This window comes from Meleagris gallopavo, chromosome 17 (genome assembly GCF_000146605.3).
Source record: "Meleagris gallopavo isolate NT-WF06-2002-E0010 breed Aviagen turkey brand Nicholas breeding stock chromosome 17, Turkey_5.1, whole genome shotgun sequence".
Lineage (NCBI taxonomy): Eukaryota > Metazoa > Chordata > Aves > Galliformes > Phasianidae > Meleagris > Meleagris gallopavo.
The window spans coordinates 855,891-879,746 of NC_015027.2; the positions used below are offsets into that span (position 1 = coordinate 855,891).

Below are 23,856 nucleotides of genomic sequence, written 5' to 3' on the forward strand. Positions count from 1 at the left end.
TATAGACAGATGGACACAGAAGCTGATTAACTAGCTGTCTAGAGGCTCACAGAGATTTCCCTACTGAGAAGTCAGTCAAGCTAAAATCAAGGTCTGAAATGCAAGCTGAACTTGCTTTTAATGCTGAGACACATCCAGGTCCTCTGAGCAGTAGCACTTCAGTTCTGTGGCATCCTCACTTAATTAGTCAGCAGTACTTTGTTTTCTGACTGCCAGAGTTGCCGACAAACCGTTTGCATATTTAATCACGTGCTTTTTGGTTTGTTAAGCTGTAGAGGGCAGAACAGCAGAGAATTTATGCCAGACTGAGAGCAAACATTGCCTCATGTGGGTGGTTTTATACCTTGGAGGCCAATCCTTCAACTTTCTGGCTTATTTTCCCCCTTTTTTATTTCTGATGAAACAACCCAGGAGGAGGTAAATCATGATACAGCTCCTCCTACCCCATATGAAAGTGAGAAACGGGAGCAAAAGGGGCTACCACGTGCACGCAAAGAGAGCAAAAAGGAGAGACAGCAGAGTGAATTTCTCCTTGAAAAATTTGACACGGAGACTGGGAACATGTTTATAAAGCCCTAACTGAGAGCAGAGGAGGGTTTGTGTCTTTGTTTTTTCAAAGTGCAAGATTGGGGATGGTTTATTGGACTCGTGGGATTGGACAGTGTGTGGAAGGCCACCCATCTGGAAACCAGCTGATCACTGCTGAAACTTTCTTCCCAGGCTCTGGCCCTTCTCTGACAGGGTGCTAGGGTTTTATGAGAGGCTGACAGCAAGCCTTTTACAGACCATAACTTCTTGTCTCAACAAAACTTTCTATAAATTAGTTGGAGAAAGGACCTGAGGGGATTGTCCCAATCTGGCTTGGGGTCTCAGCTCCAAAGTCAGCAATTTTAACAGAATAATCTGAGGTTTCAAATCAATTGTGTCTGGAAACAACCTTTATGGGAAATAAATGAGTGGGAGGCAGGAGGCAGTAAAAGGGAGGCAGGGAGTGAGAAGTTATTTCTGGATGGTGAGAATGTAGACCATACAAGTCTCTTTTCCCCAGAGACTTTCCAGGGTCTCTAGTCAGTCCATGGTTCCTCAGAACCAAGCCTAAGGCAGCTTCCATATAGAACTTAGGCTGCTCTCTGAGTCTGAGTGTTCAGAACCCTTTAAGCATTTAAAAACTGAAGTTTGAATGTGATCTTCATGGTATCTTCGTGATAATCTGAATCTAATACACCTTGAAACACTCCGTTCCCATCTGAAAGGTGTGGCCAAAACTCTTTCTTATCCAAGTAGCCTGTTTGATACCAGGCTTGTTTCCACGGTGCCTTCAAAGCAAATAGGTAGTTCTAGGATGGAAAGAGATTCTCTTGTGTTGTACATTGAACCCAGCTGAGAATTGTGTCTGGTCCTGTTGTCTCTGCATGTAGTATGGAATCAGTAGTGTGATATGACAAAAGACAAGGCAACAGAGGTTATGCTTTTCCAAATAAATAAAAGAAAGTTAAGAACAAGCTAAAACTTTAATAAATATTAAACGTTTTGTTCAGGAATTTCAGTAAATATTTTGATGTAGACAAGTAGATGCTCTATCAAATGCCCAAGCAGTGTTTCCAGGTAAGTAGATGTGATACTTTGTAATTCTAACTGTATATACGTGTTTGTTTTGGAAATGTCAATGAAATAGGAAAACAACAACAACAAAAACAGTATTGTGTCATTTTCTATTTAAAAAGGTTATGGAACAATTTGCTCGGATTGGAGGTAAGAATTACCATAGCAAATTTCTGTGGGGTTCATTTGGGTTTAACAGTAAACTGGATGTGGTTCACAAATCTCATGACCTTCATCTTTGCTTTCCAGGGTGGCTGACTGAGCCAAGTAGTTGAGGAAGAGGAAGGAAACCACTTGGATGACTTTTCCTGGAGGGAGAAGGACTTCTCTGATCTAATTGGGAAAATGTTACTTGCAATCATGGACAACTGCAGGAAGCACTTCTAAACTGGAGGACAGGAGAGGAACCAGCATCTTGCCTGGATATTAATAGCAGTTAATGGCTGTGTCTTGTCTGAAAGAGGGCGGATCACCAAAATGTGATGAGCAGGACAGCAGTTTCTCATCCTTCCATACCAGAAGACAACACCAGGTAGGCTTGAGAAGAGTTTTGGTGGGGACTCGGAGGGAATATGCCTTTTGGAGCTGTAGTTTGCTGAGTCTTTTCATATCGTGTATGGTTCAAAGCCTGGTTTATGGCATAGTGAGGCCATAAGCTGCCATAAGGTGCTTTTGTGACATCTGGATGTGCTAATGCTCAAGTTTGGTTTGCTATGGTTTTAAGTTGTTTCATTCCCCAGTCACAACAGTAATGTCTATCCTGCTCTTAGCTGGAATGAGTTTTACTTGAGGATCCAAATGCTGCTGGAACAGCAATAATTAGCTATTAGCAGGTTTAAAATAAAGTTTGGCTTACGTGAGAACATAGACAAAAACATATCTAAAGCATAAATGAGAAGGGCAGTATCTCTACTCGGTATTCTCCTCCTATGATCTGTTGGGCATTAGTAGGTGTATGTGTGCGTAAGGGCACAGGGCTGTGCGCCTCTGCTCACTCTTCCACAAGATGCAGCCAGGGAAAAGCCAGGATAGTACCTGAGTGCAGCCATTTCGAGATGCAGAAATGTGAACGTGGATTAAACTTTGAATGCTTCCTGCAGGAACACTGGAGGACTTTCAAAATGTCAGAGAAAATACTCATTTGAAGTGTGTGAAATGCCTTGGCAGAACTGTTACCAACTTCCACCAGTAGGAGCTGTTACTGTAGCTGCCAGTTTGCCTTGGTTCAGAGATGACCTACTGCTGGTTGATCTGTAATGGTGCTGTGGTTGAAAGTTAGAGTAAAGGGGAACTCTTTATGGTCTCAAAATGTATTACATGTGAAAATACTGAAATATACTTTTAATTTAGAACAAAACTGTTGAGAATTGGTTCTTTTGCTGTTTGCTCGTATGCTGAGAACTCAGCTTTGTCCTGCTGTAACTTTGGCTGCGCCTGGTTCAACTCCTATTTAATCCAGTGGAAAACTGCTGGTTAGAGGTGGACTGCGCTCTGTGGTGCCCTGCAGAGATTTGTGGTGATACACCAAAGCAGAACAAAGGTAACAGCCTCGACTGGAAATTCGCTGGGGCAGGGACTCTGTTTGTATGCGTGGTGCAGTGTTGAAGACAATTGTCGACACTTCAGAAATAATGAATAATGCCTGTGAGGAGGAAATGTCTCCTCTCAGCTCTAGGTGTTTCTGCCCTAAGTGCTGACAGAGGAACACAGAGCCCTGAACTTTGAGGACTTGGCAGGTGAGAAGAAGGAAAAATCTTTTAACTTCTTGTTTAAATTTAAGTTTAATCTGCTTTCACTGGGTCTGGCTGAAATATTTGAGCATTTAATTTAATGTTGTTGGTTTTGGGAAAACTTCTTGGGCTGCATGGCATGAAAAATGTCTTAGATATGTGACAAGGTTTTGATTTCGTTTGTACTTTCATCTGTTTTCCATTACAAACCAGACTAATTGCAGTAAAATTCTCTGTGGCAAAAGAAAATACGAGAAGTGTGAATCTGGAAGTTTTCTCACTTTTACAATAACTGTAAAAACAGTCAGCAAACAGGTTTTTAAATGATGTATTGTGGGAAAGAGCAAAGATTGGTTGCCTTCACAGTAGCAGGATTTCACTGACACTATCAGGTTTTCAAAGCTGTCAAATTTAATCTATTCTTATACGCAGAAAAGCTACTTTGCACACTTGAATTGCATTTATTCCTATTTTAGAGACTTTAAGATTCTGGCACAAGTCGACATGCCTCTGATGTTGGCAGTGCCTGTGTAACCATCCACATTTTGTTCTTACACAGTGACTGACAGGTATGCTTGTGAAAGAAAACTGCTTTCTTAAAAAAAACACAGAGGAACGAAAGACATTTCCAGGGGATTTATGCAGGGCTTACGGAAGGGGAATGAGGAGTCCCTTGGCACGGCCCTCCTGCCTGCTGTGTCCAGGAGGGTTTCCCCAGCACGCTGCTGGCTGGGCTCCTTGCCTGGGCAATGCTGTAGAAGCTTGGTGCCACAGCGTGCACGTTCCCCCTAACCCTCTCTGATACCTGCTCGTGCTATAAACCTGGCTGTTGCATGATTCTGACTTTAAACCAACGCTCCTATCACAGTGCTCTGAGAACAGATGAGGCAGAGAAAAGCAAGGATATCTTCACTGCCACAAACAGCATGCTGTGAGCTGATGGCCTTGCTAATGCTGGTCTTGGATACACAACTGTTGCCACTTTTACGCTATTTCAGGCAGTGTCTTAATGGGCAGCCCAAGGATTTTGAGCTGTCACAACATGAAACTGGCATTACATGTATCTAATTCAAAGACACTGGGTTTCTATTTGGGCCTTATTTTGCTATTTGTTTGAGGATTTTTCGTTTTGTTGTTGTTGTTGTTGTTAGAGAAATATTTGAATCCATTTTTCCACTGATGAAGATAAGAAACTGAAAGATAAATAACCTCTTAAGAACATGATTCCTAATTCTGTAGGAAAAGTCTTCTAGAACTCAGATAAGCTGTCATCAAGCACAGGTTTGGTGGTGTATGCATACAGGTTTCTGGCTTGGGGCTTAAATGTCACATCGTTTTATGGATATTTAGTGATCTGGCCTGTGGTCCTGCTGCTTCCTTCAGACACAGCAGAAGGTAAACCCCCAGTGACTGTGTCAACAGTGCCACAGCCGTGATATAGATCAGTTATAGACCAGTTATCTCTTTTAGAAAAGCTGGGATCTGCCTGGCTTAGACTTCTGTTTTGCAAGGTCTGTCTGCATAACTTCAGTGCATTGATCAGCACAACATTCAGAACCTGTACCCCAAAATAACAGAATTCTGACTCCCTGTTTCCACTGGAATTATTTATTCTATGCATTTTTTAATGCATGCAAATCTGTGTTTGGGAATCACCATGTGGACACTGGTTCCTGTGCACTTCGTGCTTATCTGCTGATGATAGACTATTGTCTATCAACTATTGTTGTGCATGTGTTGACAATCATTTGTGAAGCTGTTGAGAGAAACAGGAAGGAAACTGCAACACCAAGTGAATTTCAAAGTCGTTATCACAGTGTGGAAGAGGGACAGTTGTCAAGTGAAATGTGACAGAAGTGGCAGGGCTGGATCTTGTGACTTGGTACTTTTGAAACACCAAGCAAGGAGCAAACAAGCACTTAAACAGAGATGCTGAGAAGTGGGCTGCCACATTTGCTCTGACCAGGTTGGCTTGGGGTCCAGGCTTCCAGCCCCGCACTGATGCTGTTGTGTGTGTGCTTTATTGCTTGTCTACAGACATGCTGCTATTTCTGCTGTGTCTCAATTTCTGGGGTTGCTTGAGCCTCTAATCTGCATGTTAAAAATTACTGGTCCTTATGTAGATAAAACTTGGGCCAGAATTGTGAAGTTTGAATGCATCTGTAGACATTTCCAAGATTTGTCATTCTGCAATTATGAGGTTTCTGTCTGGGCCTGTCTCTGACTGGCTGAACAAATACTCCTCACTGAAGTGAAAGCATATAAAGCACAAAAAATGTCTCCAGGTTACCTGGCAAGTTGTTACCGGGATGTAATGCTTCACCATTGGCTCCGGGTCTTGCATGTCTTGGACTTCATCTCTGTTCAAAAAAGATACTGTTTCTGATACTAATTCCTGTATCCTCAAGGACAGAGCCTCGCCTATTGCTGGATGTTACATCCTTCTTCCCCTGGAGAGTTAGTCTTGATACATCAGAGAATAATGCTAGGTTGGCCATTGACAAGATCAGCCAGATCAAGTTAAGTCCTTACTGCAGCCTGCTTGTGATACCACTGCGCTGGAATGTGCAGAGGGAGCCAAGAGACAGTTATGGGAGAGTAAAACTGCATTATTTGTTATGGAGCTGGGCAGAAGTAAAAAAAAAAAACAAAAACAAACAAACAAACAAAAAAAAACATATACAAAGTGACCATTTTATACATGTGTATGATAAATCAGAATATTTTTTAGGTACATGATGCATTTGATTACACTGAAAGTCCTTGTGCTCCTTTTTCTGCTCTGTGTTTTTTTTTGTGTGTGTGGGTTTTTTTTGTTTGTTTGTTTGTTTTTTGTTTGTTTGTTTTTGGTTGGATGTTGTTCTTCCTCCCAAGATGAGGGATATAGAAGGCGTGTTGTATTTTGAAGTCCTCTTCAGTGCTGATCAGGCTGATCGGCTGCTTTTTCATTTCCAGCTCCCCAAGAGCTGCTTGTTACTAGTTTTGAAATCCCCCACTGACCGCAGGTCCTGCAGAGAGGAGCTCTGCTCTGCAACATGCTCTTCCTGCTCCATACCCTCTCCTGGGCTCCACTTGTCTGCAGAGAGGATGTGGTAAATTTTCTTCTTTCCACGCTCCTGAGGAGAACCGCTTGTGGTTGAGACGATTTGCAACCGTGGTGTTTTGCGGTTACGTTATTGCTTCCTCCTATAATCCTACATGCTGTGGTGCACAAGGTATATAATGGCACCCTCAGTTTGACTCTGCTGCAACTAATTTCCTCTAGGACCGTGTAGACTTTTCGTATCCTTCTGGTAAGAAGAGTGGTAAGGATTGACTATAGACCTTAGTGCAGGCCTCTGAAATACAGACTTTGCTCCATGACAGAGCAGGTGTGTGAGACCAGACATCTTTCAGATAAAGGTATTATACAGCTTGGCTATGCCAAGCAGTGGCCTGCATAGACATCTCCACCTACCCTGGCTTGCAAAGACAGTCAGTCTCCACTTCTGGATTCTAACTTGCCATCAAGAATTTCCAAAGAGACCTTCTCTTTACGAAGGTGATCACACTGGCCATTCTCACCACTGCAGACTCCTCAGGTCCTCAGATGGCATCCCAAAAACCACTGGTGAGGCGGCCCAAACAAGCTAGTGTCCTCCATGCTGCGAGTTCAGTAACTTCTCTTCAGGCTGTTGCAGTGTGTCTGGCTCTAGTGACATTAGCAGTGACTCAAAGCAGATGAACACACACTGCTATCATTTCAGTAGTATTTGCTGTAGCCCATGTTGGTACCAGTCAGCTGCAGAAGTTAGCCTGCGTACACAGGACCCGCCGTATGAAGTGAGTTGTGCTTTCTCCTGCCTGCCTAGGTGGAAGGAGAACTGCAGCCAGGCTTACTGTCCTCCTGCTTCACTGCAACAGTCCCTCACTGACAAATACAAATACAAAGTTCACTTCTGACTGCAGAGTTTTTTGAGCAGCTGAGAACAGGTTCCCCATCAGCAGCCCAGCCAGAATCCTTCCTCTCCCACTGGCAAATAGAGACTTTTTTCCTCTGCATTGAAGTGCTGCTCTGATTTACTGCAGCTCTTCCTCAAGCACATCTGGAGGTCAGAAAGCTGCAGACATTAGCCTATAACGGAAGACCTTGAGGTCATTTGTAACCAATACGAACAAATCTGGGTACGGTGCAGTGCAGTTAGGAGTCCATAAACCTGTTCCCTGCCTTGCTTTATAAAACCTCACTAATGTGACACAGAGGAGGACAGAAGAAAATGGATGGTTCTCGTCAGAATAAATATAGCATCCAGTGACATGGGAAGCGTGTGTGTTTATCTGTTATTCTTGCGGGACGCTACTTGTCAGTGCAGCTGGGCTCTCTGGAGAGTTTCTGGTGGCTGCAGTGGAAAGTGAGGGCTGCATTGCTCATGCAATTTCCTCAGCCTACCTTGCTTCATTCTTGTTATTCACTGTTTATAATGGAAACTTAAAATAACTCAAATGACAAGATTACTTTCTAATTCAAAGAGCACTATAAAAATCCTGTACTATAGTGGTGTTGGTCTGTATTGGAGGATCTGTGGTCAATCCATAATCAGTACAAATTTAGCCAGGCTAGGTTACTTGTCATAAAATTGCTGATGGTCTTTGCTCCAATAGCATTTGGAAACCATCAGCTGCAGTGACTGTTGACTGAAGGAATTAAAACTGTGCACCTCCTGTGGACAGAAGTTCCTGGTGGTGATAACCGAAGGACAGAGCACCGTGCACAGTGAAGCACACACAGACAGTATGCCCTGCTCTAAGTGCAAACAAAGAGACTAATCCTAAAGACAACGAAATTTTCTGCGTTTCAGTGCAGTAAATCCCACTAAAACCCATGGCAGGGCTCTCGGAGGCTGACTCTGCACTTGGCAGCTGCACGCTGTTAGCCCTGAGCATGGCCGAGCAGCTGTGGTCTAGGCTGGCCACAGGGCTGTGCATTTAACAGGTCTGAGAGCTCACCACTGTTGCACAAGAACCAAGAGCAGAAAGGGAGAAGCACCTAATGTAGAGAAAAGTTTGAATGTAGGTGGAGCTACCATTAGCAATACTGGTTAGAGATGGCACTGGAAAGCTTGCGCTTGGTGGTGCTGCTGTGTCCCTCTGTTAATTGTGCGATGGCATGTCCCGTGTGCCCCATCTCTCCACGTGCTGAGCTCTACAGCTGACCTGCTGCAGCAGTCATAAAGCTGGCAGTGCATGTGAGCTGCTCAAGGTACAAAATTCAGTAACGAGGTGCCACAGTGAGCAGGGCAACTGCTATCCAGGGTGCATCTGCAAAGCCATTGCTAGCAGTGCTAAGTGTCACTGACATCTAGGAGACCTGGGAAATCCCACCTTTACTGATGTGTTCAGTGTTGGTTGAGCCATACTCCAAAGAGCTTGATAAAGACTGCAGTTGGTAAAGAGAAGGCCTTCTAAGCTAAGGCCTTCTCAGATGATGTTTTCACTCTACAGAATGACACTTTGTATTTTAGTTAATCTTCCTAAGGACACAGTGCTAAACAGTCCCATTTCCTTCCATGGTCTGCTTTCTTCCTCTCTGGTGCTTCTTTACAAATCTGGCATTACGTCTGCTCAATTATGCTTCCTTCTGCAGAAAATATACAGAACTGGGTTAGGTGGGATGCCATCTCCTGTTATGGAATCTCCAATGGGCTCTGTGTTATTGAGTGTAATTGAGATAGCAGTCCAAAAGTCCTGTGAAAATGTAGGTGGCTCAACTGGACATGTACATCTGAAAATAGATGTTCCAAAGATGGAAAATGGTCTTTTTGTGACTTCCACCTGAAAACAGTGGCCATGCTTAGTACCTCCATTGATCCAATAATACCATAACAGAACCTGTCATCACATGGTACTCAGAACTGCTCACGTCTATTCCAGCTTCATTACTGGAAATTAAGTCTGTTTATAATGCTTTGACTATTCCACACGATTCAAGTCCTGAGGAGAAAGACTAGCTTAACAGGCTGAGCGGTGTTTGTTTGCCTGCATTTATCACCATCAGCAAAGGAAGCAATTTTCATAAACGGGGGGAAGGAGGAGCTCCTGCCTACTGGCAGTGCTGGTGGCTGTGCCACGTGTGATCTGCAGACCGCTGCGCACTTGAGACCTGCCCTGCAGCACGGAGGTGATGACAATAGGCCTCACAGATAAACAGAATAACTGAATAAAACGTGATGAAAGCCAGCAGCAGGTGAACTGCTAAGAACAAACCCTGCATGCCCATCATGCCACCTGCAAGGCAGGCTGAGCTGTGGCTGGGCAAAGCTTATCAGTTAGGTTAACACATGGTCCTTTCTCCCTCTCCTGCTCCAACACCGTCCTTCCCAACTTTCAACAACTGTTTGATTACTTCTCTGATACAGCCAGAGAGAAAAAATGATCAGCTGCTCCCCTTCCTCTTTCACAACAAAGCAGAGGAAGCAGTACATGCAGGCTTTGCCCCACTGCCAGGTGCTGCAGGGTGGCTGGCCCTGCTCTCTTCAAGAAGGTAAATATTGGGTAGAGATTATTCAGAGCAGCCCACATGGGAACCCGGCACTCTAGCATGCATTTGCCTGTCTCCTGCTGAACCAGCCCTTCCCTATTGGTACATCTTCAGCAGGAATTGGCTCAAGTTGCAGGTAAACATTTGGCTCTGTTAGCTGGAAAGAATGTACAGAGGTACTCTTAGCAATGGATGATGTACTGTTTGTCTTCTGCTTCAGCCTGCTAAAGGCAGCTGCATTAGGAAGCAAGTAGAAAATCCAGCTGTGATGCTCTGTGTGCCAAAGTGTCACTGGAAAGGAGCTCACTCCAGCAGTGTCTGGAGTATATTTCCCTTCTGCCACATGCTGCCACTTGCTTTCTATGGAGATATTCAAGACCCAGCTGGACACCTATCTGTGCAACCTATATGTTCCTATATGTTCACCTATACGTTCCTGCTGTGGGAGCCTGCGTTAGCAGGAAGGTTGGACTCAGTGATCTCTTGAGGTCCCTTCCAATCCTGCAATTCTGAGATTTGTGATCTACAGCTTCTGCCAAATTGTGGAGAATTTTTAGATGCTTTATAATTATGCAGTTTTATCTAAGAACATAAATATGCCTTGTGGCTAACATACATAAAGATACAACATTAGATTGCTGCCTTTGAAAAGGTCTATTCAGTTGTTTCCTTCTACTAAAATCCATCCCGTCCTCCATGCCTTCTCACTGACATACCTGGGTAAATTTTGTTTGGTAATTCTCCCTGTGGATCAGGTTCTCACTGTAAAGGCTTTGTGTAGCTACGTTTTTCATCAGCTCTGGTGTTTGGAATAACCCTTTGCAAACTAGGTATTTCCCTCTGCCACAAAACTGCAGTGTTTGGAAGAGGGGATATCCTTCACAAAGGATGGGTGGGGATGGGATGGCACTGTGGGGGGTAAGGCTTCCCTCTCAACACACACACAAGGGATGCCTCCTTGCAATTAGTAGTGTCACCGATGCCCTCTCTCCTCGCTCAAGAAATGACATTCCAAGAGGTGCAATTGGCGTTTGAACTACCCTGTCTCCTGGACCCACGGGACAGGGGCCAGGCCAGCTCTGTGGGAGGCCGCAGTGTTGAATCCATTTGGCTGGGGTGCCCAGGGGGCCTTCCATCATCACCTGCCTCCATTGCAGCAAAGGCGACTCCATTCGCTGCGCCAGGTGGTACTCAGGAATTTTGTCTAGTGTGAGTTAGCCAGGGAAGAAACCCTTCCTTGTCTGTTTCTGCCTATGGTATTGGAGGGCTGACTCCATCCCCCCATTTGCTGAGGGAGCAGAAATTTGATAATGGCCATAATTATGTCTAAATGTTAAACAAGTGCTCTGGATCATCCTTGCTGTATCCACTTGTCCTTAATTACCAGCAATGGACATGGTGCCTTCAAAGGCCACCCAGTTATCATTTATGTTTACTATAAACACACCAGCTGTTTTGTGTTATGAGGGTGGCCGTTTTCCTGGAATTTGATGAGCCAGACCCTGAAACCCTCACCCAACATCAGCACCCTCCCTCCTTTGGGAAGAAAATTCAGTAAAGGAATGCTCTGTGTCACCCCAGGAGAGAGGACAGACAGGCTGTGCCCTGTACACCTCCAGGGGCTGCCATTTCCCCAGGCTGCTTCTGAGCTCCAGGGAGGCTGGTCTGTTCTTATGAGACTGTTCCCTATATGCTAACGCTGTCTCACCGCGGCACTACTGGCATCTCGGGGGCCGCAGGAGTGCCAGATGGCAATGCCAGGAACAGCACAAAAGCTGAACAGCCTGCACTTATCAGCAAGGTCCTCTGCATATGCACAAGCAGGGTTGCTCTCACAGGGAGGGCAGAAGCTATGTGGAGTATTAACTTTGTGCAGCGTGCTGCAGAACTGAGAGATGCCTGGGGGTGATGGAGTGCTGGAGCTGCTGGCTACAGCTCCTGGAGCACAGCGCAACACCTCCTGTGGGAAGGGAGTGTGAGCGCTGTGTGGAGGCAGTGGGCTCAAGACCCCCCAGCAGTGGTAACTGAAGAATAAGCCCAGCAGCTGTTGCACTGCCTTTGAGGAGAGGATTCATTTATCCTCTCCTGGGCTCCACAGCCCTGCTCAGAGCACAGCCTATTTATCACACTCTGCACTAGGCCATGGTTTGGGACTGTGCCAAAGCCACCAAAGGGCAAATCCCTTCCTAATGTGCACGTATAGATATACAGGGCTGTGACACCCAGAGCAGAAAAGTGTGTAGCCTCCAAAAGTGAGAGTGGCCATGTGAAACCATGGCTCACTGGTCATGGGCCACACACTCCTGTGGGTTCTGGGTCCCTTGGGAATGACCCGGACAGGCTCAGGCTGTGCCTATGGAAGAAGTCTGGATAGATGTAGTGGCCAGGAAGGAAAAATGCAGAGGTAAATCATATGGAGGCAGGCAACAGGGAAGCACTGAAAGATCTTTTAATCACATTGAGAGTCAATTCATTACGTCTGTTAGTGAACATTTGCATGTATGAGGCTGTGAAAGCAGGTTGGAGAACAGTTGCTGAAATTCCTGTTTCAAGAACTCGGTCACCTAATACTCAAAAAAAGTTGAGGATTTGGATTTGGCCAACTTAAAATGATTTAATTACACATTAAAAACTTCTGTAAGCTAATTTGATTCATTTTGCAGAGCAGATGAAAAACCATGTTGCAGACGTAAGTACAGGTGTGTCCTATGGTGTGTAGACCACAAGCCTTGTGCTGCTGTGTGCAGTGGAGCCCTGGATTAGAGATAAGAGCATGGCTGGCACTGCTTTGGCCCCATGGAGACATGCGTTATTACCTGCATCACCAGGAATGGCATAACACGGAGTGCAGGGCATTCCAAAAAATGTTCTGTGTGATGTTAAAATGATCTGGAAAAAATAAAAGACAAAGCCTACTGCACAGCAAGGAAGAGAGAAGAAAGCTCAAATGAATACAAAGCTTTAAAGATTTTGAGAGCTTAGGACAGACTTGTGTTTCCCATGACTTTGACATAATCTGTGCAAAATTACAGGTTGGTAACTCATGCCTGTTGGCAGGAGCAGGTTATAATTTATGAGCTGCATCTTGCTGCTCTTCGTATTGGTGGGATGGAACTTCCAGTTGCTCACCATCATTCGGCCAAAGACAGGATGGGCATTCTCCAAGTTCTTCTCATAGCTGACTGACTTCCATCTGGCACAGCCTTGCTTTTTCTTTTTTTTTTTTTTTGGTACCTGAGTTCAGTGGTTCAGTGCATTCTAAAGTTCAGTGATTACAGGCTGGACTGAACCATTTTGTTGCAGAAATAACTCGGTTTTTGGAAAGTGTTGTTGTAACATGGGAAAATATCATGAGTGTGAGGGAATGCCCCAGCACCAGCTCCAGGCCAAATGCAGGTTCCTCCTTTGGGAAGAGAGGGCACAACGCAGCCTCACTGTGCAAAGCCTCTGTCTTCAGAGAATGGAAATGCCACATTCAGCCTCACCCCACAGCTTTTCTGAAGCAGGAGCAGTCCAGCAGAAGGGCTAGCCCAGCAGCAGGACATGTGGGCTGGGGAATGTGGCAGGTAGACCTGCAACCTGACACCAGGTAACGTGGGCTGCTATTCATCTTCACTGCAAACCGATGCTTCATCTTATCTCCAGGGGAAAGAGCAAATTGGCTGGTGTTTGCAGCAGATAACACGTATCAGGGTGATGTATTTATGAGGGGAGGAAAGAACAACACAGTCAGTGCCTGTTTATTTATTATTTCATGCATTACAAAGGCTAAATAGACTAAACACTCCTTCAGTCCAGAAACAAAAGCATTGTTAGTATGTGTGATTGAAAAATCAGCCTTCCAATTACATTCAGAGCATTATAATATTCCGCTCCCAGCCAAGAGCTGAGATGCACGGTAGCTTCAAATGGTGACAGTCACAGAAAAACCTGGAGGCAGATGGCTTGTTCTCCCCTACCCTCCTGGCTGTGTGGCTGTGCACTAGAGCCAGGGACAGTAAATACTGCCTGTGCTGATTGTGCTGATTCAAGTAAAGTACCTGGCTGACTGGAGAGTGATAAACAGTGCCATGTTCTCCTATACAGATAAAATACAAGGAGTACAAGGAAATGAAAGGGTTGATTTGTGTGATATTAAAAAAGGAAAAGAAAGAAATGTCTAGCAACACTGTACTGAGAAATGAAATTACAATGGGAGAGAAACATCAGGGAGGAAAGGCTGCAGGGGTAGAATATAGCACGGCAGCAGAGAGGGTTGAAGGGAAATTTTAGTCTGCATAGCAGGAGATGTTGAAGAAAGCAAGGTACTTGAGACTGGAAACAAGAAAAGGGAAAACTAGCTTGGCTGTAGTGTGTCAGAGGCACGCTCTGCCTTGGCAGCAGGAGAGAATCGTTGCCCAAATGTTTGGGCTTTTTCATTTTCAGCTTTTGCAACAGCAAAGAGCCAGATCAGACACATGAAATGTCACGGTTGCTCTCAGGACCCAGCCCACCTCCTTTTCTGCCATCAGCTCTCCAGCCATGTCAAACTGCTATGGACCAGCTGGAGCAGGTGTCAGCAGAGATGTATCAGGGTTTTGCTTGGGTTTCTCAGAGCAAGTGGCAGGATCTCTTTTATCACGCTGAGCTTTCTCCTGTCAGCAGAGCAGCCGGATGAAATTTCCTTCTCTGGAGACCCCCCTTCTGTTGCTGTGTAACCAAAGGATTTTGTAGGCTCCTTTACTGTCTTAATTCTCATCAGATTTTGCATCATTATTCAGACCTTGAAAAAAAAACCCAAAATCATAAAGCCAACTCTAAAACAAAAATCTCTTCACTGAGACCACACCAAGGACTTCTGATTTTGATGTGTTTTGAGATGTTTTGTTTCTGAGAATTTGGAAAGTCTACTGGACTGAGCTGTTTTGCCTTGACTGTTATAAATGCTAAACATCTGCCAGCAGTAGCTCAGGTATTAATTTAGCTTCATTTAGTGCAGAGCAAAGGTGTTTTCTGTGTTTCAGTAGGTGTGCTTAAAATGCAGGACAGTGCCCAGGGTCCAAGTTTGGGAAGCTCCAGGAAAAACCATAATATTCCATTTCATTCCTCTATAAAAATCGGACTGCTCGGCCCTTTTGAGCCACGTTTCAGTTTTCTTTGAGTGTTTTCATTTTGGAGCATTTTAGCCTGGGTCACCTTCATTTGCTATCCCTTGAGAGTGGTTGCCCAAGTGTCCAAATGCTTTGAATGCCAAGTTTAAATTCTTGCCCATGGCCTTGCTTCTGTTTCTCAGGTGATTTGTAGTTCCAGAATTCAAATGGCAGCAGTAGTCCAAATCCAAAGGAATTACAATAAAAAATTCAGCAATCAAACTTTTGAGGGGAAAGAAGACCAAAAGATGCAGTGCTGGCACTTCTGAAGCAGTGCTGCTTCCTAGGAGTGCTTTTCTAAGGTTCTTATCATGAAGCAAAGTAGATTTTTTTGGATTATTCTTGTCTGTAGACACAGTTATACACTCATGAAAAGTGAGCAGAAGGTCACATAAATCACAAAGCAAAGCATCCTTGGTGCCCTGCAGTAGTTAACTAACAGAACAACTTTGTTCCAAGGCTATAAAAATAACTACAAGGGAGCAGGAGGACTGAGCTCGTGTTTCCTGGTTCAGCTCTGCCATACTTTGTCCGAGATGCCAAATTGCACGCTTGTGTTGCAGCCATTGCTAAAACACGCAGCAAAGCATATCAGCTACTTGACAGGACATTAGGCCTGGATGAAGAGAGTCTTGAAAAAAGCTCTCCTTACAAGACTGGACAGCTGGTCAGGCCTGGCACACACTGACAGATACATGCAGTGCAAGTCCAGCTGTGCGTTGCTTATTGCAGCTTGTCTTGCTGTAGCATCATCAACATGCACTGCTCTGTCTGGGGAAGGAAGCCCAGCACCAGTTTATCTGTAGTGTATCCCTGGGCTGGGCACACGCAGAGGGCAGTGGATTGCAAGGCAGAAAGGCTGAGAGCTCCTGCTGACAGCTCCTCACAGGAGACAGGAACTGGCTTCTATTCATTTGATTTATTATCTTCCCTTCTATAAATGCAAGTTAAGAAGCACTGGCATCTATTTAAGACAAAACTAAAACAAACAAACAAAAAAAACTTTTACCCATCTTGGCAACAACTATAGGGCTTCCTTTAAGACATCACTCAGTGGGGGATTCAGACTACCTGAATCTATTATTCAGGCAAAAGAAGTGGTATAACTACAGAGATAGTTATTAAACAGTTCTAATGGTAAAAAGAAAATTATCAACAACCTCTATGTGCAACAAAGAGATGCAATACCATCAAAGTTGTGAAACATCACATTAGAAAATGGCCCCACAGCCCAGCTACGAAACACCGTTGTGACCAAGCACCAGCGCAGTCCTTTGAAATGCCAGGGTTGTTAACGTGTAACATGATTTCATGTAGCATTTTAAATGTAACTTAAAAAAAATAATAATAATCTTATGTTAGAGTAGAGACAATAAGAGTGGAGGAAAGAAAGCAAGAAAAAAAGCTTTTAGGAAGCATAGTATTGAGGTATGTTTTTTTGGCTGTGTGAGACCTGTCCAGCTGGAATGGACATCAGCAGTCGCACTGACAGGTGCTATTCAAGTGATGTCTCTATTCAGATGGGATTAGACGGCTGTCTGGCTGCTGGCTGAAAAATCATTACTTTTAGTGCCGTGTCCCCCTCGTCGGTTTTTGTTCTGCTCCCGACAGCGTGCAGTTGGGCTACATTGTGCTCTCCCTCCCCTTGTACCCAGGTTTTGAGTAAATAGAATTCTCTCTGGTTGTTAAGCAGTTTTCTCTGAACCTTTTTTCTTGTTTCCTAACAGAGAATGATGGATTTGGTCATTTCTAAGGATCTTACCAGCTGTTTTGAACATGAAGACAAAAACAAGCTTGGAGAGAATTTTTTTTCCACTTTGGCTGTTCCCTGGTGTGCATGACTAAAACACCCATAATGTGGCATCAGTGCAAAGACTTAGGGATCTAATTTTCAGCTGCTGGAAACCAGCAGTACCCAGTAAAATTCAGGGAGAGCTACACAGGTTCACACCTGATGGCAAACCACTCGTGATAGATGCTGTGTCCTTGCTTGGCGCAAGGTAACATGCATCCCCTGTCTGATTTTTCATTAAGAGCCAAGCACCAGAAAGAAAGCAGCGTTTTTTTCTGTAAGAAAGAGGGGTCCACGCATAGCAGCTAAGTGGTGGCATTGTGTTTTCCCTCTTCCCCCCTCTCTTGCTCCTTGCGGAGCTGGGCAGACTCCCAGCAGCACTCGGTCTATGGTTGGAGGGCATAGCTGTCATTCCATTAGGCTTGGCTAGGCCTGCGTTAAAGCGTGTCATACAAATTGAGGGGATCCAGCATATTGACAGACAGATATTTAGCATGTAATTGCACAGAAAGTGCAGCACAAAAGCTCGGGGAGGTAAGAGATTGGAGGATTTGGATTGCATGAGATCTATTTGGAGCGAAGCTTGGACTGTGTTTCCAATGCACGTTTGAGCTCCATAACAACAGGTGTGGTGGTGAGGCACAAATATATCATCCCACAGACACTGAGGGAGTGTGTCAGTGTTCCCCCAGCCCGTTCATCCTCCTGAAAAAGTTCCATGTGAGGCAGTATCTATTACCAAGCAAGCAGAGCCATCCTGTGGGTTGGTGCACAGCTCCCGTGCACAGATTTGTTTCTCATAGGAAGATGAGCTGCCTGCACTGGAGGCAGGAAAACTTTTGGACTGCCTCTTTGAACCATCCCTGTCTTTAGATACTTAGGTGTGCATTCCCCAACCATTCATCAGATGGATTTTGTTAATGGTAAACTTGTGAAAGAAAACTTTTAAAACAGGCTTAGGACATCTGATTCCGAGCTTAAGGACTGTCTGTGGTTTTGAACCTGGCCAGAAAGGTGCAGGAGTGAGGTGCAAAAGTGGTAGAAGGACTTTAATTAGCATTTAAATTAGCAGTTAGTAAATTAGCCCTATAAACGAGCATTAATAACATTATCTCAGCTGACACGTAGGAGATGCCGGTTCGGTTTCCAAGTTCTGCTGCAGGCTTTGTGTTCCATCACTTTCTTTGCCCACTGACAGGGAAATCCTAATTGAATTTATTAATTTGCATGAAGTTTCCTTTGCTTTAAGTCCTACAGGCAGGAGAGCAGCAGCAGTGCTCCCCAGTGGTCAGAGCCCAGGTCTGGGCCCGGAGGTGTGCTGCTGTACACAAGGCAAGGGGAGCGCTCCTGTCACGCTGCAGCTTACATCAGTGATATAATATTGTAAGGAGCTGGGTGGAATGTAGCAACAAGCAGTGTGATTGATCATTGATGATAAGCTCTTGTCATGTTCACTTGATTTAGACTGTTTTAAGTGTATCATTTACTGATGTTCCATTCGCTGCCTTTGTGAGGGACAGTACATTCCACAAGAAAGATTTTTTTTGTAAAAATGGTGTTGTTTGGTACCTCCTTTTTTGAATGCCCAAACTGGTCTGATTTCTTTATATAGCAAGGTATGCAGGATAGGAAGAGGTGCGTGAGGATCTACGTCCAGAGACTTCTTCCTTGCTAAAGCACAGCTCTCCTGAAAGTTGCAGAAGAGCTGCAGGTGAAATAAGATGTGCACAGTGAGCGTTGGCACGGGCGTGTGTCTGGGAATAGGGCAGGCACAAATAGCAGTGGGGTGCACCGTGGTCCCAGCTCACACCAGGTGAGTTTGCAGCAGATCGATGATGGCATGGCAGGGCTCGGTTTGTCCCCATTTCTCTCAGCTCAGAAGGAGGCCTGGAAGATTTCTGTGGTGCTTGCAGACCATCAAGAAGAAAAAATGCCAAGCAAATGTAAAATGCACATTACTGATCAGGGGCTGTTTCTCTGCTGTTTGCAGCCACACCTTCTGTACACTTCCTTTTTGTGCAGCCCCGGTCCAGGTCTCTGTCAGGCAACATGATAAAGGAATAAAGCTGCAAGTGGGATCACGTTTCCCTTCACTCTTTGTGTGTATGTGTGTGTGTGTGTCTTTGTTTTTCTGAGCTGTAGCTCAGGGGGGCTCATAAATCTTGGAGACGACTGCATTTTTTTTTCTCTCCTCCTGTATGACTGATGGTGCGAATTTATGTGTGGTATTTCTCTCCCCCAGCTTCATTCTGTTACAATGAGACAGGAGGCCAGTAAATCTGCAGTGGGAGCTGTGCAGGGCTGAGGCTCCTCACTCCCTCCTCCTAGCAGCCCGAGGGCCAGTTGTTCCTAAAAGATAATGATTTTGGATTTTCAGCCTGGGCTGGGATGGCAGTTGCTTGGTTTTGCAGCAGGAGTGTGCTTTGCCTCTGTGTTTCAGCATGATGCAACACTGATGAGAAAGGGATGTACTTGTCCAAGCTGGCATCCAGTGCGGAGATGGAGAAAATCTTTAGGAGTGAATCAGGAGGTATCCCAGCTCAGAAACCCAGCAGGAGCTCTCTTCATATGGTGCTTCACCTTCACTCAGCTGTTGTGCTGAGATGTGCCCAAGCACACTATCCATCACCATTTGCCTCTTCCAACTGCAGTAACTGAGCTAAGGAAAAGAGTTTCAGTGTTTCAAAAGTTGTGTTACAGAAGGGAGCAGGAGGTGTAAAAACTTTAACGTGATTCTGCAAAAATATTGCACCTGCTTGTAACTCTTGACATACTAAGGACACTTTTCTGGTGAGATCTCAGGAAGCGGATGGGCCTGGATATTCCCAGCCTGTGGTTTCCTCTCTGCTTTACCTTTTTCTCCATACTTCTCAGAGAATACATGCTGCTGGCTGTATGTGCTCCCAGGTTTCCTGACCAAAGGAGTAATGTGAAATCAGTAGTTTTCTAGGGCAGGTTGCTGCATAGCCCAAACCCTGGGAGCATTGCAGCTCACAGGAGAATGTGCATCTTCCTGCTGATAAAGTAAATGCCCAGTTCCTGGAGTCAGTCCTGTGAGCAGATAGTGAGTGAGCAGCCAGCTAAGGCAGTGGGAGTCTAGCTGACGTGCAACAAATTAAAGGACTGGCAAAACTCTGGAGATCTGCCAGACCAGCACTTGGGAAACAGCATCTCACTTACTCTAAGTGAAAAGGCATTAAAAGTTCCCCTTACAGTGCTGGCTGGAGCTTGCTGTACTCTCATTCTGCTGTAGTAGCTGAGTGAATAATATCAAATGCTTATTCCTTCCATAAACCATTTAATTCCAGTAATGCAATACTTCTTTCCACACATAGCCCTGCTGCCTAGCTGTTTTATGCCTCTTCAGCTGCCTGGCATTAGCCTCCTCCTAAGCAGAGTAATCCGCACCCTCCCCCATACAGAGGAGCTCCTGCTCCAACCTGAGCTTTAGGGAACCTTCAGTATCAAAATTCACAGACATGCCTCTGTTTTGTATATAATGACATGAAAATTAAATGCATTGTATAAGACTAAACAGTGTTTAAAACATTTGGATGATTATGGGTATTATTTACTACTCTAATATGTCTGCACCTAGCTACTAGACCTGGAAATACGTTTTTGGCAATCAACTAGTCTTTTGCTAATATGCAGTAGTATTTTAATGCAATTACGCTGAAAGTTGAAGAGCTGATGCTAGCAGGTAACTCTGTTTCATGTTGTCACGGTTTTGTGATTTTTGTTATTGGTATTCTACATCATAACATCATGTAGCACACTGGGAGTTGAAGAGTTAATGCTCCAGTTCCGCGGGTTGTTGTTAGTTCCAGGGATACCTGTCTAGAGGAGAAGAACAACTACGTATCCCCAAGGTCTTTGCTCTGCTCTGTTTCTGTTTTCCATCCATAGGGAAAGATAAAACTGTTCACAGGTCACAAGACTTTTTTCTTTTTACTGCTCATCAGTGCAGTGTGTGCTCCCTCGCTGTCTGCCTTCAGCATTAGAGTAAGGCCTTTGGTATTTGACTCTCTCATTTATTTGATTTACTATCTTCAATTCCAATTATATCGTGTTATATTGCATTATCTTGCATTCCACTATCCTATTTAGTGAATTAGTTTTCTATTTTAGCTCGTTGCCACTGTTTAGTGTTTAGTCCCATCTTCCTGCTCCCCTTGCCCCTATCTCAGGGTGTGGGTCCGTTGGTCCCCCCGCCCCATTTGGTCACAGAACCAAGCCGAACCAGGCCAGAACACAGACACACATTTAGCACTTTCACGTCTATACAGAGACATTACCAAAGGCAAAAGAATTCAGAGACCTGACCAATGAAGTTTAATTTTCATTGCACAGTTTTCCCCTATGGTTTCTAACATGTTTATCAGATTAAGTTGTCTTTTCCCTGCTCTCCGAGTACCAGAAGCAATACAAAATGAGCAAGGTTAGAAATATTTGCTGGAAGGTTGCTGGCACTTTGCTTTGTATGTTCCTGGAGGAGTTTGGCCACAGCAGTTTGGGCACTGGGGAGCTCTAACCTGAGAGACAGGATAATCATTTCAGGTCTCACCTCTACCTGAAGGGCTAACCACATCACATAGACCAGTTTAATCAGTTTAAAATGTTTTAAAACCAATCTGGTTTAGCTAAGCTTATTAAATACCGTCCATGTACTTCATTTGCAGCACAGCAGAGTTGTTCGGAGTCTGCAGAATTGGAAGCGTGCACACCGGGTCTCCTGGGTCATACACATATGGCACTTCCCACACATGCACACTTTGGAGCTATCTGCATGATCAGAGCTGGCTCCAGCCTGCTCAGGAGCACAACCAAGGGCTCATGACCCTCCCACAATTGCAGTCAGCCCTTGGCTAACCTGCCCACACAGGGACAGCGATACCTGGGCGCAGCTGAGTGGGATGAGGACGTGTGTGTGTGCCTGTGAAAGCTGGCACAGGCGGCCATCGGGATTTATCCAGATAACACTGCATGAGTTTGTTCATTTTGGTCCTTCTTGTTTGGAAATAATGTCGGTTTGAGACCAAAACATCCAAAATCTAGTACCTCTGTCCTGCTGGTTGGTGCTTTGTGCCTTTCGCTGGAGCATTAATCAAAACAGATTAAACAAACATGAAAATGAAATGTGGATGATGGCCTCTCAGAGATTTGCCTCTGTATGAACCATGTGCCATCTCTGTAAAGACCAGAGATCAGGCCCTAGCCTTGGCTCTGCCTGGGTCTATTCCTTGGCTGTGCTCTGTCCATTAACCCTCTGGCTGATGTTTTAGAAGGCAGTTAATGGCCAACTGCAACTAAACATCCAGGGCGATGGGATCCCCTGAGCAGCTTTCAACTCCTGGACCTTGAAAGCGTGAGGACAGCAGTGCTCCCTGGACAGGCCAAGTTGAGTGACCTCAGCTGAGCTTTGTTATCATTCCACAGTGTGAGGTTCACCTACCTGGAGCAGTATCTGGATGCTGGAAGGGCCGTGCAGACACCCATAAATCTTTGGTGTAACTTTGATGCGTATAAGCGGCTTTGCTGACAAATTGGCACCACCTCCTCCCCCTCACAACGTGACTCTCACACTGCAGGCTGCTAAGAGCTATTTCAGACCCTGGAACAAATGAAGTATTCGTCTCTCCCTTGCCCTGGCAGTTGCTTCAACACCACCGTTTTCCCTCCCCTCAAGCCGTGTGTTTCAGTGCAGGAGCCCCAAGCCGGCAGCAGCAGCTGCAAAAGGTGGGAGCAGGCTGGGTGAGTGCCACATCCGTCCGGCCACCCTTCGCATCGCTGAGTGCTGGCCCAGCCACCCGTCCTCTCCCTGCTACCCGCTGCCTTGCAGCTAGTTACTGCTGCTTCAAGTTGACCCCAGATTTCTCCCCTTCTTGCCATCATTCCCCATTAACAAACCATCCATTTTTAATGCCATGGTACATGGTACAAAAATGTCCTGATGCTCTTTGGATCTCTTTCCATCCACACTCACTCAGAGTTGGGGCACCCAGGAACTATCCTGTACAGAAAGAGGAGGTATGTTGGTGAAGGGCCCCAGAACTATCAAGTGTACTGGTGTGGGGTGTGTGCATGGGTAACAGGCACGGGGAAAGAGGGGATGATATACAGTCACTGTGCTCCATCCACTGCCGAACACCGACTGCTGTACAGAATGCAGAGTAGTGACTGCAGAGACTGATTTTCTTTAAAGCCTTTGTTTTGGCTATATATTTTTCCTTTTACTGTGCCAAAATGTTCTTAGACACACACTTGTCTTAAAAACAACAAACTCTCCTTCCATTAGCTCAGTTAAAGCTTTTCTGCAAGCTTTCAATTATGACGAGAGAAGGAAAACCAGAGAAAGAGAATGAGCCCAGGACAATCAGACATGTGGTTGTTGTGACAAAAAAGTAAACTGAATTTGAGTCAAGAAATGTGAGACATTTAGAACAATACAGTTATTACTTAGTGGAATAGCTGCCTGACAAGCAGGTAAGACCAGTATAATCCTTGATCATTATGTAAAGCAGACACAAAACAAGAGCAAAGAAAATACAGAGCAGGCTCTTTGCTTGACAATTTAAATCCTAAAGGTACAATAGCTATATAGAACAGAATCAAATGCACAGCAATAGCCATGAATGAATGTACAATAATTCTTGCCGTGGGATATGGATATACCTAATACCAGCCAGTGCTAATGTGGGTGAGGCCATGGAACACGCTTCTCTTGCCAGTGTACCTGTGCTCATCTTGTTTCTGTGTGCCATCAGCTGAAGCTCTGGCAGAAATGGGCCAAATGAAACCTTGCAGAGATGAACAGGAGTGGGCAGTCATGCAAGGATTGAGGAGTTTTCACAAAAGAAACACTGCATGTCTGTCAGGTTCTCACTCCGCTAACTCACCAAGCTAACTCACTGCCTAGTATGTCTCAGGTAGGGTGATTTCTGCACTTGCCAGTAATTTTAAGCCTCACATATGTGGCTGGCTGCCTTTGTCTTCCAAATGCCTGCTTGTACAATGGGAATTACCTGTTGTGTTATGACAGACAGGTGAATAACATGAGAAAGACAAGTTGGATCTGGTGCTGAG

The 23,856-nt window shown here is 45.0% G+C and overlaps 1 long non-coding RNA gene across 2 annotated transcripts in view; it reads left to right on the top strand.

The window, feature by feature from the left end:
• The first annotated feature begins 1,854 nt into the window (after nucleotides 1-1,854).
• The window catches only part of LOC109370302, a 103,581-nt gene continuing 81,579 nt past the window's right edge, over nucleotides 1,855-23,856 (top strand). For both annotated transcript variants that reach the window (XR_004161549.1, XR_004161550.1), the window contains exon 1: nucleotides 1,855-2,134. This is a non-coding gene — a long non-coding RNA (uncharacterized LOC109370302). The remainder of the gene's footprint in view (nucleotides 2,135-23,856) is intronic.